Raw genomic sequence first — 18,058 nt, 5'->3', positions numbered from 1 at the left:
TCCCCATTTCAAATTATCTTTTTAAAAAATATCTGAAAAAATTATTGTAAAAAAAAATTAAAAATACCATAAAAAAAGAATTGAAAAGAAATAAAAATTATAATTCTAAATTTTAAGAAAATAAAAATTTTAATTTTAATTCACATAAAAATTATCATTTCAAATTATAATCTCCTTTTCAAATTAATTTTTTAAAAAATATCAAAAAAGAAGAAAAAAATGAGAGAAAAATGAGAAAAAAATAAAAATTATAATTTTAAATAAATTTTAAAAAATAAAAATTCTAATTTTAATTCAAATAAAAAATATAATTTTAAATTATTTTCTCCATTTAAAATTAAATTTTTCAAAAAATATCTAAAAAAAATATTAAAAAATTTAAAAAATAAAAAATACCAAAAAAAATGAGAAAGAAATGAGAAAAAAATAAAAATTATAATTTTAAATTTAAGAGAATAAAAATTTTAATTTTAATTCAAATAAAAAATATCATTTCAAATTACTTTCTCCATTTCAAATTAATTTTTAAAAAAAAGATGTTCAAAAAAATAAAAAAATAAAAAGTATGATAAAAAATAAAAAATTTAAAAAATAAAAATTATAATTTTAAATTTAAAAAAAAATTAATTTTAATTAAAATAAAAAACATCATTTCAAATTACTTTCTCCATTTCAAATTAATTTATTTAAAAAATAATCCAAACAAATGAAAAAAAATATCTAAAAAATTTTTTATAAAAATAAAAAAAATCATAAAAATGAGAAAAAATTAAAATTAAAATTTTAAATTATAAAAAAAATTAAAATTTTAATTTGAATTTAAAAAAATAAAAGAAAATAAAAAAGTGAAAAAAAAGGTAAAATGTGAAAAAAATAAAAATTGTAAATTGAAATTTTTTAAAAAATAAAAATTTTAATTTTAATTTAAATAAAAAATATCATTTTAAATTACTTTCCTTATTTCAAATTATTTTTAAAAAAGTATCTGAAAAAAAAAATTGGTGTAAAAAAAATAAAAAACACCATAAAAAAAGAAAAAAGGGAAAAGAATTGAATTGAAAAAAATAGAAATTGTAATTCTAATTCAAAAATAAAAATTATAATTTGGAATTTAAAAAAATAAAAATTATAATTATAATTCAAATAAAAAATATCATTTCAAATTACTAAATTAATTTAAATTTAATTTTTAAAAAAATATCCAAACAAAGGAAAAAAATACCTAAAAAAATGCCAAAAAGGGTAAAAATGGGAGAAAATTAAAATTATAATTTTAAAATATAAAAATTTTAATTTGAATTCCAAGAAATAAAAAAAATAACATAAAAGAAGTGAATAAAAGGGAAAAAAATTATAGGTGCGAGTTGGATACATTAGTTGATACATATAGATGGATAAATTTTGAATTTTTTATAAATATTTTTTTACAGTATTCATAATCTATTAAAATTTTAGCTTACTCATTTTTTTTATTTTAACTCTATCAGTTTTTATGGGAGGCATATACAGATGAGATATTGGCTATATTGCCACAGATGTGTATAGTTGGATATGACATATGGACTGCTAGGATGCCACTTATTTGTTTTGATGTGGTAGAGTGGCATCTTTCTGATCGTGTCCTACAGTAGTTTGGTCAGATTCAGGGCATCCCAGAGTAGTTTGATATCAGCCAGGGACTTCATTGTATTGATCGACGAGGGAGAATTCATATTGACTGGCGTATCAGACATACAGAGTACATCGATATTTGGGATGCACGTCGAGATCACATTGTTCATGGTGATCCTATTTTGAGAGGCCGTTCATATACCGAGGACTACATGGCTTGATTTTTTAGCATTACAGTGCGAGTCATTGGACAGCCTTGGTTTGCAGTTCCCGGATACAAGGGCGAGAGTTCTGCTGTGCGTCTTTTGGTAAGACTACGAAAATTAGTTTATATTGTTTGTGTTATATTTTTATTTTATATTTTACAGTATATTGACTGTTTTATTTTTATTTTGTAGACTGATTCTATGTCGGATCTTGTATTGGACGCTCGTCGTGCTTTATCTACGACTGATGAAGACGAACGAATTCGGATACTATGTGAGTCGAAATATTGGTAGCGATTGGTGTTGATCCATATAGCTGTGCACCTTGGTATGGAGCAGCCGATGCGTCAGATATGAGATATATGCCGTCACCATATATTCCACATATGCCATCACCGCATATTCCGTAGATGTCATCACTAGATGCTACACAGACACCACCGCCTTTTGATCCACAGATAGCAGCGCCTTCTTCTTCCTACATCCTCCAGATGACATCATCGGGTACCAGTTGGCCACATGAGTATGATACTTTTTTTCAGGCCCATCCGTGTATCCAGATGAGAGGGTTGAGCGGTCTCTCAATCCGTAAATGATCCGACAGCATTAGTTATTCTTGAGCAGCATGACCAGCAGACCTCTTCCACTGATATAGGAGAGGAGCCATCACAGTAGGAGCAGCCGTTGAGGACCTTCCTGAGAAGGTCCAAGCAACCACGGGCACCATGACGTCCTTATGAGACTTAGTCTTTTTTAAATTTGTACTTAGTATTTTTGAAACTTTTATTGTACTATTTTTTGTACACTTGATATTTTTACTTTATTTAATATTATTAATTATTAATTTTATTTTATATTATTTAATTTCAAATGATCAGATATTATGCTTTGTGGATATTAATGCACATACTCTAATGTGTCTCAGAACATTAGGAGAGAAAAAGTTATGCTAAAAGGGCTATAGAAATTAAAATTTTTATTTTTTTTTAAATTTAAAATTATAACTTTTATTTTTTTCTCATTTTTTCTTTTTTACGATATATTTTATTTTTTTAATTTTTTAAGATTTTCTTTGTTATATTTTTTTAAAAAAATTAATTTTAAATAAAGAAAATAATTTGAAATTCTCTTTTTTATTTGAATTAAAATTAAAATTTTTATTTTTTAAAATTTAAAATTATATTTTTTTTTTCTCATTTTTTTCTTCTTTGTTTGGAATATTTTTTTAAAAGATAATTTGAAATGATATTTTTATTTTAATTAAAATTAAAAATTTTATTTCTTCTAAATTTAAAATTATAATTTTTATTTTTTTCATTTTTTTAAATTTTTTGCTTCTTTATGGCACTTTTTATTTTTTAAATTTTTATTTTTTTGACATATTTTGTTAAAAAAATTAATTCTAAATGGGAAAAGTAATTTGAAATGATATTTTTTATTTAAATTATAATTATAATTTCTATTTTTTTAAATTCAAAATTATAACTTTTATTTTTTTCTCATTTCTTTCTCATTTTTTTATGGTGTATTTTATTTCTTTAATTTTTTAAGATTTTCTTTGGGATATTTTTTTAAAAAAATTAATTTTAAATGGAGAAAATAATTTTAACTTATCTTTTTCATTTGAATTAAAATTAGAATTTTTATTTTTCAAAATTTAAAACTATAATTTTTATTTTTTTCTCATTTTTTTCTTCTTTGTTTGGAATATTTTTAAAAAAATAATTTCAAATGGGAAAAGTAATTTGAAATGATATTTTTTATTTTAATTAAAATTAAAAATTTATTTCTTCTAAATTTAAAATTATAATTTTATTTTTTTTCATTTTTCTAAATTTTTTGCTTCTTAATGGCACTTTTTATTTTTTTAATTTTTTATTCTGTTGACATATTTTTAAAAAAAATTAATTTTAAATGGGGAAAGTAATTTGAAATGATATTTTTTATTTAAATTAAAACTAAAATTTTTATTTTTTTTAAATTCAAAATTATAACTTTTATTTTTTTCTTATTTTTTTCTTTTTTTATGGTATATTTTATTTTTTTAATTTTTTAAGATTTTATTTCGGGTATTTTTTTAAAAAAATTAATTTTAAATAAATAAAATAATTTAAAATTATCTTTTTATTTGCATTAAAATGAAAATTTTTATTTTTCAATATTTAAAATTATATTTTTTATTTTTTTCTCATTTTTTCCTTCTTTGTTTGGAATATTTTTTTAAAAAAATAATTTGAAATGGGGAAAGTAATTTGAAATGGTATTTTTTATTTTAATTAAAATTAAAAAATTTATTTCTTATAAATTAAAAATTATAATTTTTATTTTTTTCCCATTTTTTTAAATTTTTTGCTTTTTTATGCCACTTTTTTTTATTTTTTTTATATTTGATATTTGTTTAAAAAATTAATTTGAAATGGGGAAAGTAATTTGGAATGATGCTTTTTATTTGAATTAAAATTAAAATTTTATTTTTTTAAATTTAAATTATAATTTTTATTTTTTTCTCATTTCTTTATCATTTTTTCTTTTTTATGGTATTTTTTATTTTTTTAATTTTTAAGATTTCTTTTTGAGATATTTTTTAAAAAATTAATTTTAAATGGATAAAATAATTTAAAATTATCTTTTTTATTTGAATTAAAATTAGAATTTTTATTCTTTAAAATTTATTCATAATTATAATTTTTATTTTTTCTCATTCTTTTCTTCTTTTATGAAATTTTTTTAAAAAATTAATTTGAAAAGGAGATTGTAATTTGAAATGATAATTTTTGTTTGAATTAAAATTAAAACTTTTATTTTTTTAAAATTTAAAATTATAATTTTTATTTCTTTTCAATTTTTTTATGGTATTTTTAATTTTTTTTACATCAATTTTTTTTAGATATTTTTTTAAAAAGATAATTTGAAATGGGAATACTAATTTGAAATGATAATTTTTATTTTTATCAAAATTATAATTTTTAATTTTTTATAAATTTAAAATTTTTATTTTTATTTTTTTTCTATTTTTTATCATTTTTTCTCTTTTTTTGGGGAAAAATTAAAATCGCCAAAACAAATGATATTTTTTAAAATGCCATTTGGAATGGCATTTTTAAAAATGCCATTCCAAATGGCGTTTTAAAAAATACCATTTGATTTGATGATTTTAATTTTTTTTTTTTTAACATCGTCTATGTGGAAAATGGGGGGTAATGTGGCGATGATAAAACGTCATTCAAAATGATATTGTATTTTTTTTGCATCAATCTGATAAATAAGTTAAAAATTATGTTATTTTTTAAATATATTTTTTTAAAATTAATTAGGTAAAGCACTCAGTGAAACAGGACCCTGAAGGTAGTGGATAGATCATATTGACTTCAATAAATTCAATGATTTTTCATAAAATTAAATCTGAAATAAATTTTCTTTAAAATTATACTATCACTCAAAGAGAAACCTCAAAGCGTGTGCATGCATAAGGCTGCAAATAGGTCGGGTTGATCTGTGATCAAATCCGAACCAACTCATTTAGACCCGATCCAATTCATTTTAAAGGACCCATGGGGTGAGGTCGGGTCGGGTTTTAAAATTAGACCGATTCAATTTTTTGGGTTGAGTCTGGGTTCACTGAATTTGATTCAGTCTGATCCAATTCGATTGGAATATAGTATTGAATCTAACATATAAACTATAGATCAAATAGAGTGGGATTATACATCGATCCGACTCAAATGATCTAATGGGATAAAATTTTTGACCATGGTTCTGATCCAATCCGATCTTCTATTGAGTTGGGTCTGGATCCAACATTAGAATTCAATCAAAAAATCAGATTGGATCGGAGTCACTTATGATCCAGTCCGATCCGATCCATTTGCATCTCTACACATGCACACACACAAAGACGCCTCACTACACACACAGAGCAAGGGACTCAACAATACCATATAATTAAATCATTTCATTCAACAATACCTTGCTAATTGATTAATTAATTATGCTTCATCTGAATTAATTGTGCTTCACCTGTATTAATTACATATATATTACTCCATCTCAAAGTGCATGCGCACGCACAGAGCAACAGATTAAAAGTAGGAGGTTACTTTAAATCTTCCCGGGGTCTCAGGCAAGGGAATCCACTGGCGTCTTCTCTATTTCTTCCTGCGGAAGAAGTACTCAGCAGAGGCTTGTACTCTCTTATGTTTAAGTGCAATCAAAAAACAGAAGATTAAAAGAAACAGAGAGATTAAAACAATCAGAGAAATAGAGAGTTTTTTTACAGCAATTTACCAATTTAAGGAAGCTTTCTAAAGAATTTTTTGATATTTTATACAGTTAATTGATGTTATATAGTTCTATAATTAAATTTTATATTTGAATAAATTTGTTGATGAATTTAGATAATTGACAAAGTAATTTATAGTGTAATATAGCGTAATTTTTGAAATTTTTCTTACTTTAATTAAAATGTTATTCAAAATCATAGGTGACAGGAGCATGACAGCAAAATCCATCATTAAGAGATGAATGATACGATTGGTAGTTAAAACAATACTTTAAGTGATGAATTAACTATTCGTTTCCTATATTCATATAGTTTGTGACGAAGAGCTTACATTGTCAGTTAAGAGCTATTGATTTTAGGAGACGTTGTTCTTTCACTGTAACAAAAGCATTAGTTTAAGGTGACGAACAATTAAGTTAGTCACTAAATTTTATGTTTTAATGACGTATATGCAGTACTTATTGCCCTACATATCTTTATATAGATATACAGAGATGACTTGCACTTGTCGTCTCTAAAGATATAAGTTATTGTAACAAAAAGAGCTTTTGTCACCTTAGCTCGTCACCTTAGGTTCTAACTATTGTAGTGGTGTGAGTGCAAGTCCAGGATACGTAATAGAGCATTCATTAATGGTGCAATCAAGAATACTCGCTATTCCTTTTGAAAGCCTCCTACTTTTATCAAGCTATTGCCATCCCTAGTGGCAACCCATTTATCAAGCTCGATTGGGCTTATTTGTGTAGTATATAAATGCATATGGTGGATCTGTTAAGCATTTATTTAAGGATAAATTACATTGACATCTTTTCAACTATTCATGAATTGCACTTGCATTCTAAATGTTTCAATTTTTCCAATTGGACCCAATAGGTACAACTAGATTGCAATGTGATCTAGACGTCCACTTGAGCTCTAATACCGTTAACAGCAAATGTGAAATAACTAACATAACCTCGGATTTTTGTTCTCACCAAAAGACAACTCCTTTTCTAATTTAGCTATTAAGGGTATTGATGAAATTTTATATTTAATCTTATCTCATGTAACAATCACATGTTCATGGATTCTCGTTGAGATGGATGGCTGGGCTACCTTACAATCAAAACCTAAGTTTCAGAGTCTAATTAAAATAAATAGAACTTTTGGGGGTATATATGCAAATCACAAAAAATTAAAGAGGTGTCGCTGTAATTACAAATGTATTATATACTCATAACTCAAAAGTTCTGCATAGCGTGGTCCTCATTTTTGTTACTAATATGCTCTCACAAACCTTTATCCGTTCAAGGGTTAGAACTTTTGAGCTACGAGTATATAATACCCCGGCAGTCTCCAAGTCAATTCTTAAAACTTGACAGCTGGGGTTATGATCGCATGCCTGGCCAACTACGAGAATCCAGTGTTAGCTACTGCTATGTAAAACCTGAAGCTTCTTACATGCAAATAGATAGTGTGAAGATGGGGACAATCTCGTGTCAACTATTGCTGTGTAATGTCCAACGGATATGAGGAAACTGATCGGTTCTCCTACCTGTTTTGTTCCATTTCCTCTATTTCTTCACCACCCATGATTGCCCACTCCTCCTAAATCTCCTATTTGAGCATTGTCCATTTCCCCTCAATCAGAATCTGACTAGAGCCTTTCTACCTTAACTTTTGAGGTAAACCCTTCTCCCCCTTTTCTGTTAGAAAATATATTTCCAAAGCCAATCGTCAAGCTGTTGACGGTTGAGCAACCAAGTATGGTAATTGATTTGTTAATAAATAAAATATATTTGGTATTTTCATCATAAGTTTTCATCTTCTAATGAACTCCATTGTTATGATGAAGTCCTTAGGATTATTTAGATTCGATAAAGAGAGGATTTATTGATTAGTCCTTAAAACTGTTCACGATCAAATGATAGGTTGTTAATAAGGACGATAGCTTCTATCGAGCATAGGTCGCTGTAGGCCATATGGGTTGGTTGTCCTCTTAACCAAGGAGTGTGGAGATACTGGTATGACATACAGATGAGATGTAAGGGTACATCATCATTGAACATGACCAACTCCAGAGCATTCTGCTGTCGAGAATGTCTCTGATGGGATATAGGTATAAGTATCCCTTAGACCTGAGATCACCTCAGTGACTTACAAGCAACTCACTGTGCTTTGGTATTGGACTAACTGAATTTTTAATTCAGTGACGGAAGGCTTCTAGGCATAGTCAAGTACTTGCGAAGTCAGAGTGTGATCGAGATGGGATTGACCACTCCAAGAGTTGGAGAAGAATGAGTCACTGTATTTCAATTTAGCTAAACCTTGGCCAAGGTAATCCATCAGATGATTTGATATTTTGAAATACAATGTGGACAACCTGATCAGAGTTGACAGTTGAACTCTGAGGTGTCTATGATCATTTTGGTCAAGGGGATGAATTATATGAAAACTATATCCGCATGGGTTTTGAGGATGTTGTTCTACACATTCGACCTATCCGGTCGTCGGATATCATTGCTAGATGGTTACTTCGATTGGTACAAAAATTTATTTCTGTGCTACCAGCTTAGGTTCGGACCTATGAGGTCACATACATTAGAGTTTATGATCCGATCGGATGGTTGATCAACGATTAAGAATCATTCTAGGGTTAAATGATCAATACGATTGATATTTAACCTAATGCAAGTGTTGCAGGAGGATCGATTAGCAATTTGATTGCTAATTGGCTTAATTTGATTAAGCCAATGGGCTGAGATTAAGTTTAATTGAATATGATTTAATTAGATTTGGTTTGGACTTGATTGGATCAAGTTCAATTGATTTATTGGATAAGCCAAGTGCAAGAAAAAAACTAGTCCTAGTTCAATTAGGACTTGGATCAACCTAATTTCTAATCTGATTAAAAAATTAAATCAGATATAAATTTAATTTAATCTGATTAAATTAAGTTCTTAATTGGGTTAAGACCTATTTTAATTGGATTGATCTAATTTTGGTTTGATTTGGTTTGAGAAATCAAATTAAAACAAGTCATAAGATAGAATCCTAGTAAGACTAGAATTTCACCTTGCGCCACATAAGCCGCCCCACGCCCTCTCTCTTATTCCATGCCAATCTTCTCTTATTTTGTGTGACAAAAGCCCTCTCCCAGGTCTTTCCTAGGTCCAAAAGGTTTCCTCTCTTCTTTCATACATAGAAAATGGTTGTGGATCAAATCAAAGTAGGAATAAGTTTGGATTTCAAATTCTATGAGATAGAATTTTAGAAATCCAAAACTCTTTCCTTTTTGCATCGAATTTATTCAGATTTTTTATAAAATTTTTATGACTTTTAGGGCACACATTGTGCACCCTTTGCTGGTAGTCTATGCACGAAAATAAGGAGGAGGTTCCCAAGAGTTGGGTGCCCCTTATCTTGCCATGTTTGGATAAGCCTTGACTAGGTATTTGACCTAGACAAGGACTCTATCATATCTCTCTCTATAAAATGAGTTTCTTCATGAAATTTTTGAAGAATATAGAGATTTGAGAGATCTTTGAGACATCCAAAAATTAGAGAGAAACACCATTGGGTCATGGAGATATAATAGACATAAGACAGGATGTCTAGGAGAGAGAAAAGAGAAGAAGAAGAGGGTCTTCTTCTAGGGTTGTTAGTTTCATCTCTTTCCTTCCTCCATCTTGAGTTTTTCTGAGAGTATCTCAATCTAAAACTCCTCCTCCAACTTCTCATCTTTGGAAGAGCCCAAATCAAGAAGAAGGAGGCACCTGATCAACCATCGAAGAAGGATCAACGCAGTACTAGCATACTGTGCTGATTTTCTGAAGCAGGACTTCTGATCGAAATTCGTGGGCTCGTGTGGACGACTCCTAGAGACCGGATGCATGTGAAGTTTGCAACATCATCCTCAAGCCCGGATTAACAAGTTAGAATGTCTAACTTACAAGGTAATAGATCTGATCTATTGTTTAATACATACATTAGATGTAGTATAGAAACATGTTGATATGATCAACATATAGTTCATGCTCTATATATTTTAATTTTGATTTAATGCTATATAATAATCATGGAATAGAATCTTAGATTAGAGATTATCTGATTTTAAAAAATAAATTTTGATTTATTTTAGTCTTCCGCTGTCTGATCTTGAAAAAGTTTCAAATTTAACCCTGAAATCCTAGATCTGGTTCCTTCAATTGGTATCAGAGCCAGGTTGTTTATTACATGATTATTTATACATGCTTAGATTATCTCTTAGATTAGATCTAATTTACAATCTGATTATTAAATATAAAATTAAAATTTTAGATCAATCACGAACTGTAAGGTTGTCCTGCTATAAGGTTTACCCCTTACAGTGCAAAGGTTGTCCTAGTTCGTATAGATCTATCTTTAATCATAAATTTGTTAGATATGATCTAAATAAAATTTATGATTTATTAGATTTAAAAGATATTTAAATCTAAAATAAAATCTCTTTGTTAATAATTTTTATGTAAAAAAATTGTTTAAAGTTAAAATTATTTCAATTACATGAACCTGTTTAGATTAGATCTAAAGTAGTTTCATGTTTATTTTACTTGTATCTTGATTATGATTCAAACATGCAATACGGTTGGTAGAACCATATTATAAAATTATTTTATAAATATAAAAATTATTTTTGAAAAGCGAACCCAACCCTCAGCCCAAAACTTAATTGAGAATTAAGAAGTTGTTTGATTAGGTTCTAGTATTGTAAATTGAAGAACCTAAGACACAAACCATAACACATTGGGTTAATGGGTTAGTGAGAATTAGGTCCATTAATTAGGTTAGACCTATGGTTAGATTAAAGATGGACTTAATTAGAGAATTGACTAAATCTAATCAATTGTTGTCTTAGATTAGATCAAGGATTCTCTAGATCAATTACAATAGTTATAGTTGGTCAAGTTCGTGTCTTTAACGAGAACCAAATGGACTTGATTCTTGGCTAAGCAGTCTAGCATGAACTGTTAGGTTGATCTAATCGAAACTAATTAAACCAGTTGGTGTCTAAGGTAAACTAGACCGGTGGTTTTTAATTGGGAGCCCGCTTATCTGGCCATTTTTGATAATGTCTAAGGCAAGCTTTGGACGACCCTCCCACTGATCAAACTTATCTGGCCTCTTGGTGAAATTATGTTTTGATCGGATCATTTGACTATTCGAGCTGACCCGTGTCAGCTAGGTAAATTAGTGTGACTGATTTAGGTGCTCCTAGACCAGCCCTTTTAATGGTCTCTCTTAAGCTGACTTGGTGAAGCCAATGGGAGATCATGATAAGCTGGTTCATCTAACCTCATCCTCTAAATCATTTAAATTTTCTAAAATTATTAGGTCCTTAAAATGATAAAGTTATAAGATAACTGAGTCATAGCCTCCCATTAAGGTGTTTGATAATGAGTCCATTAACTCAATAATCATTGCAGTCCTAAAGGCCTGGTGCTTATTGACTAATGAAATTATCACTCATCATATGACGACTTGAAAGTGTCTCTCTAATGGTGGTTAGGTGAGCCAACCAAAGTTGGGCTTAATCATTCATTGGTTAGATGCACCAATATGGTCATGTTAATGGTTGGACTTAACTAGATCCTTACAGTGGAGGCCAAAGCTTACTGATTAGGTTTCTGGGGCAAAATTAAAATTACTAAAAATTATTTAGAGAAATAATTGGTTATGAACCTACCCTTAGATGTACATGGGTTGGCCAACCAAAGTTGGGCTTGTGTGCAGTCTAAGTGGATTCTAGTACCCACTAAGAAATTAGGGTAATTCCTTGAATTGGAGGTAGAGGCTACCAATTCGAATAAAATAGTGGGAGAAACCTTTTGATTAAAATCCAAATCTTTAGGTTTAATGAATCAATTACTAATTAGGTTATGATTTTTTTTGTGCAGATATGGCCACTTTCCTATCACTCCGATCATTGTTGGACAATGATAAGTTGGTGGGATCCAACTTCGGTAGCTGGTACCGAAAGTTGAAGATAGTCCTGGAGCATGAACGGATCCTATATGTGATAATGGATCCTGCACCTGAGGAGCCAGCTGCCAATGTACATGGAACAGTCAGAGATACTTACCAGAAGTGACTCAGTGATCGGACCACGGTGTGCTGTATCATGCTGGCTGCCATGAGCGATGAGTTTAGTCGCAGATTCGAGACGGCTCAGTCAAAGGACATACTTCAAGTATTGGAGGATGCCTTTGGCACACTCGATGACGTGGAGAGGTACAAGACTAGTTGTGCCATCTTCAATGCCAAAATACGGGATGGTGCCTCTGTCACTGATCATGTATTGTACATGATCGAGCTGATGGAATGATTGAGCAAGCTCGGCTTTTCCTTGCATGAGCAGTTTGGAAAGGATGCAATACTAAACTCGCTGCCCAAGTTTTATCTCCCATTCCTCACTCATTATAGAATGACAAAGCCTGAAGTGAACTACCACGGGTTACTGAGGTTGCTTCAGAACTTTGAGAAGGATCACCAACTCCATAAGGAGTCGGTGAACTTAGTGGGAGGTTCGTCTTCTGGTTCTCGACCCTTTAAGAAAGGAAGAAGAACAAGAAGAAGAAAGTGAAAAAGGTACAAGTTCAGTCTGGGACATCAGTGCAGGGCCAGACCAAAAAGATCAAGCTCGATAAGAGTCAAGCTGAATGCTTCTTTTGCAAGAAGTGGGGGCACTGGAAGAGGAACTATCCCCAATACATTGCCTCCCTGGACCCAAATAGGCAGAGAAAATAGCAAGTTGTTGCTGGGCAAGGTATTTATATGATAACTTCTTACAATTTCTTTATTTGTGATATAACTGACTGGGTATTGGATACTGGTAGCCCTTACCATATTTGCAATTCGTTATAGGGGTTACAGGTCAGTAGGAGATTTAAGCAAGGCGAGAGGTTCCTGAACATTGGAGATGGAAGACCAGTTCTAGTTCTAGCATTAGGAATCTTGAAACTTATATTTGAATCCCATATCGTTGTTCTTAATGATTGTCATTTCTGTCCCAGTTTCTTTTTAAATGTCATTTCTATAGGCCTTCTAGCCAAAAGTGATTATGAAATTTCAATAAAGAAACAAGTTTGTAATATCATTATGAATGGTGTTACTATGTTTTGTGGATATTTGAACAATAGTGTGTATATGTTATCATAACCTATTAATGTAGTCTATTCAACTGGCAAGCATCCTAGATTAGATAGTGTGTCAGATATCTACTTATAGCACTGTAGGCTAGGTCATATAAACAAGAACAGAATAAACAGGTTGACTCAAGAGGAAATTTTCGAAGTCAGTGATTGTGATCACTTCCAACCTGTGAGTCCTGTCTTCTTGGTAAAATGATCAAGTCACCTTTTACTGAAAAAGGTGAGAGAGCTACTGAGCTCTTGGGCCTAGTACATACTGATATATGTGGGCCCATGAGCACGAGTGCTAGAGGTAGATATTTCTACTTCATAACTTTCACGGATGATCTATCCAAATATGGATATGTCTATCTGATGAAACATAAGTCGGATTCATTTGAAATATTCAAACGATTTCGAAGTGAAGTAGAAAAACAAACTGGAAAGAGCATTAAAACTCTTCGATCTGACCGAGGAGGAAAATATCTCTCTAGTGAGTTTCTCATATATCTAAGAGAGAATGAGATTCTCTCCCAATGGACTCCTCCAGAAACACCACAGCATAATGGTGTGTCTGAAAGGAGAAATCAGACTCTGTTAGACATGGTCCGATCCATGATGGATTTTGCCAGCTTGCGATATCCTTCTGGGGATATGCACTCGAATCGGCCTGTTATCTGTTAAATAAGATTCTAAGTAAATCTGTAATTAAGACTCCATATGGGATATGGACTGGGTGTAAGTCAGCACTTTCACACCTTAGGGTCTGAGGGTGCCCGGCCTATGTCAAACTATTAGTCACATACAAACTTGGACCTAAGTCTGACAAATGCACATTCATAGGGTACCCCAAAGAGATCAAAAGATTTTTTTTCTACCATGCTGATGAACAAAAGGTGTTCGTCAACCTTAAGGCAATCTTTTTAGAAAAGTTCCTTGGTGAAGGAACTATTGCCTCTAAGGTTGAACTTGATGAAGTTCAACAGGTAGAAAAACTGATACCAATAGCTGAACCTGAGTCAGATTTAATTAGATCAGATCCGGAGCCCAATGTATCTGCACCATTAAGGCGATCCGGTAGAGTACTGCATCAGCCGGACAGATACTACGATTTCTTGGTCCGAGACGGTGATCCCATCGAACTCGATGAGAACGATGAGGATCCAATCACCTATTTGGATGCAATGCAGAGATCTAATTTCGAGAAATGGCTTGAAGCCATGAAATTCGAAATGGAGTCCATGAAGGTCAACGATGTATGGACATTGGTTGACCCACCTGAAGGAGTTAAACCTATTGGGTGTAAATGGGTGTTCAAAAGAAAAAGGGACGCAAACGGAAAGGTGGAGACCTATAAAGCCCGTCTGGTTGTCAAGAAGTATCGTCAATATTATGGTATTGACTATGACAAGATATTTTTTCCTGTGACAATGTTCGAATCTATTCGGATAATGTTTGCAATAGCTGTCCATCTGGATTATGAGATCTGGTAAATGGATGTAAAGATAGCTTTCCTAAATGGAGAGCTGACCGAAGAGATATATATGATACAACCTGAGGGGTTTACATCCACAGATGAGTCTAAGGTGTGCAAGCTTCATAGATCCATTTATAGATTGAAGCAAGCTTCTCAGAGTTGGAACATGCATTTTGATAAGGTGATCAAAACGTATGGCTTCGTTAAGAATGGAGAAGAACCCTGCATCTATAAATAGGTAAATAATCCAGTTGTAGTATTCCTTGTCTTGTACGTGGATGACATTCTCTTAATCGGGAATGACATCTCCACACTACAGAGAATAAAAGTTTGGTTGTCATCGCAGTTCTCCATGAAGGACTTGGGTGAAGCATCCTACATCCTAGGGATGAAGATCTATAAGGATAGATCTAAAAAGATGCTTAGATTATCCCAGTCCACGTACATAGACACTGTGCTGAAGAGGTTCAGTATGGAGAATTTCAAGAAGCGCTATCTACCGATAGGCCATGAAATTTTTTTCTCTAAGAAGGATTGTCCGACAACTTCTGAAGAGAGAGAGCGTATGAGTAGAGTCCCATATGCTTCGACCGTGGGATCTATCATGTACACCATGACATGTACAAGACCAGATGTGGTATACTCACTAGGAGTAGTGAGTAAATACCAATCTAATCCTGAAGAAAATTACTGAAAAATGGTTAAAGTCATCCTTAAGTATTTGAGAAATACTAAGTACCAATGGTTGGTTTATGGTGAGTCAGATCTGAAACTTGTGGGGTTCACAGACTCCAGCTTTCAATTTGATCATGATGACAGCAGAAGCGTGTCGGGTTATATCTTTACTCTGAATGGTGGAGCTATCTGCTGGAAGAGTTCCAAGCAGCATATTGTGGCAGACTCTGTTTATGAAGCGGAGTATATTGCAGCATCGGATGCCGCGAACAAAGCTGTGTGGCTGAAAAAATTCATCACCGAGCTCGGAGTAGCACCCTCCCTCGATGGTTCGGTCCTGCTCTACTGCGACAGCACTGGTGCCATAGCTCAGGCGAAGGAACCCAAAGCACACCAGTAGACGAAGCACATTTTACGCTGCTTCCATCTGGTCTGAAAGATCGTGGATCGAGGTGACGTTGACCTTCAGAAGATCGATGGAAAGGAGAACCTGACCGACCACTTCACTAAAGCCTTGGCGATAAAGGAGTTCGACAACCAAAGTCGAAGATGTGTATTAGATACTGTGTCGAGTGGCTTTAGGACAAGTGGGAGTTGTTGAAAAATATGTCCCAAAAATCAATCGTCAAGCTGTTGACGGTTGAGCAACCAAGTATGGTAATTGATTTATTAATAAATAAAATATATTTGGTATTTTCATCATAAGTTTTCATCTTCTAATGAACTCCGTTGTTATGATGAAGTTCTTAGGACTATATAGATTCGATAAAGAGAGAATTTATCGATTAGTCCTTAAAACTGTTCACGATCAAATGATAGGCTGTTAATAAGGATGATAGCTTCTATCGAGCATAGGTCGCTGTAGGCCATATGGGTTGGTTGTCCTTTTAACCAAGGAGTGTGGAGATACTAGTATGTCATATAGATGAGATGTAAGGGTACATCGTCATTGAACGTGACCAACTTCAGAGCATTCTGCTATCGAGAATGTCTCTGATGGGATATAGGTATAAATGTCCCTTAGACCTGAGATCATCTCAGTGACTTGCAAGCAACTCACTGTGCTTTGGTACTAGACTAACTGAATTTCTAATTCAGTAATGAAAGGCTTCTGGGCATAGTCAAGTATTTGCGAAGTCAGAGTGTGATCGAGATGGGATTGACCACTCCAAGAGTTGGAGAAGAATGAGTTACTATATTTCAATTTAGCAAAACCTTGACCAGGATAATCCATCAGATGGATTTGATATTTTGAAATACAATGTGGACAACCTGATCAGAGTTGATAGTTGAACTCTGAGATGTCCTATGATCATTTTGATCAAGGGGATGAATTATATGAAATCCGCATGAGTTCTAAGGATGTTGTTCTACACATTCGACCTATCCAGCCGTCGGGTACCATTGCTAGATGGTCACTTTGATTAGTATAAAAATTTATTTCTGTGCTACCAGCTTAGGTTCGGACCTATGAGGTCACACACATTAGAGTTCATGATCCGATTGGATGGTTGATCAATGATTAAGAATCGTTCTAGGGTTAAATGATCAATACGATTGATATTTAACCTAGTGCAAGTGTTACAGGAGGATCGATTAGCAATTCGATTGCTAATTGGCTTAATTTGATTAAGCCAATGAGCTGAGATTAAGTCTAATTGAATATGATTTAATTAGATTTAATTTAGGATGGATTGGATCAAGTCCAATTGGTTTATTGGATAAGTCAAGTGCAAGAAAAAAACTAGTCCTAGTTCAATTAGGACTTGGGTCAACCTAATTTTAATCTGATTAGAAAATTAAATCAGATTTAAATCTAATTTAATCTGATTAAATTAAGTTTTTAATTGAATTAAAACTTATTTTAATTGGGTTGATCTAATTTGATTTGATTTCATTTGAAAAACCAAATTAAAACAAATCATAATCCTAGTAAGACTAGGATTCCACCTTGCGCCACATAAGCGCCCCCACGCCCTCTCTCTTATTCCATGCCAATCTCCTCTTATTTTGTACGACAAAAGCCTTCTCTCAGGTCTTTACTACGTCCAAAAGATTTTCTCTCTTCTTTCATACATGGAAAGTGGTTGTGGATCAAATCAAAGTAGGAATAAGTTTGGATTTCAAATTCTATGAGATAGAGTTTTAGAAATCCAAAACTCTTTCCTTTTCGCATCGAATTTATTCAGATTTTTTTAGAATTTTTATGACTTTTAGGGCACACATTGTGCACCCTTTGCTGGTGGTCCATGCATGAAAATAAGGAGGAGGCACCCAAGAGTTGGGCGCCCCTTCTCTTGCCATGTTTGGATAAGCCTTGACTAGGTATTTGACCTAGACAAGGACTCTATCATATCTCTCTCTATAAAATGAGTTTTTTTATAAAATTTTTGAAGAATACATAGATTTGAGAGACCTTTGGGGCATCCAAAAATCAGAGAGAAAGATCTTTGGATCGTGGAGATATAATAGACACAAGACAAGATATCTGGGAGAGAGAAAAGAGAAGAAGAAGAGGGTCTTCTTCTTGGGTTGTTAGTTTCATCTCTTTTCTTCCTCCATCTTGAGTTTTTCTGAGAGCATCTCAGATCTAAAATTCCTCCTCCTACTTCTCATCTTTGGAAGAGTCCAAATCAAGAAGAAGGAGGCACCTGATCAACCA

This window comes from Elaeis guineensis, chromosome 9 (assembly GCF_000442705.2).
Source record: "Elaeis guineensis isolate ETL-2024a chromosome 9, EG11, whole genome shotgun sequence".
NCBI lineage: Eukaryota > Viridiplantae > Streptophyta > Magnoliopsida > Arecales > Arecaceae > Elaeis > Elaeis guineensis.
This window is presented reverse-complemented; position numbering follows the sequence as displayed.